The 297-nt window shown below is 23.6% G+C and overlaps 1 protein-coding gene across 1 annotated transcript in view; it reads right to left on the minus strand.

The window, feature by feature from the left end:
- NBEAL2 (neurobeachin like 2) overlaps positions 1 to 297 on the minus strand; it is a 29,710-nt gene that overhangs the window by 25,582 nt on the left and 3,831 nt on the right. The gene's annotated exons all lie outside the window — the stretch shown is intronic.

The following is a 297-nucleotide window of genomic DNA, read 5'->3' on the forward strand; positions in this document are numbered from 1 at the left end:
TATTATATTTTTATTATATTAATTTATTATTTTAATTACTATTACTATTATTATTATTATTATTATTAATGATTTTCTAATTGTTATTTTTAGAGCTGTGATGCACTTTTGGGGGGACACTACACCGGAGGGGATGATGGAATTTTGGGGGGCAATAATGTTATTTTTTCCATTATTGCATTTTTTTAAAAATAAATTTTTCCCATGAAAAAATCATTAAAATCAATACAACTATTTTTCATTATTATTAATATTATTATTACCACCACTATTACTTCTCGTTTTTAAAGAGGGGGG

This window comes from Corvus brachyrhynchos, unplaced genomic scaffold (assembly GCF_000691975.1).
Source record: "Corvus brachyrhynchos isolate BGI_N302 unplaced genomic scaffold, ASM69197v1 scaffold18, whole genome shotgun sequence".
In the NCBI taxonomy this organism is placed as follows: Eukaryota; Metazoa; Chordata; class Aves; order Passeriformes; family Corvidae; genus Corvus; species Corvus brachyrhynchos.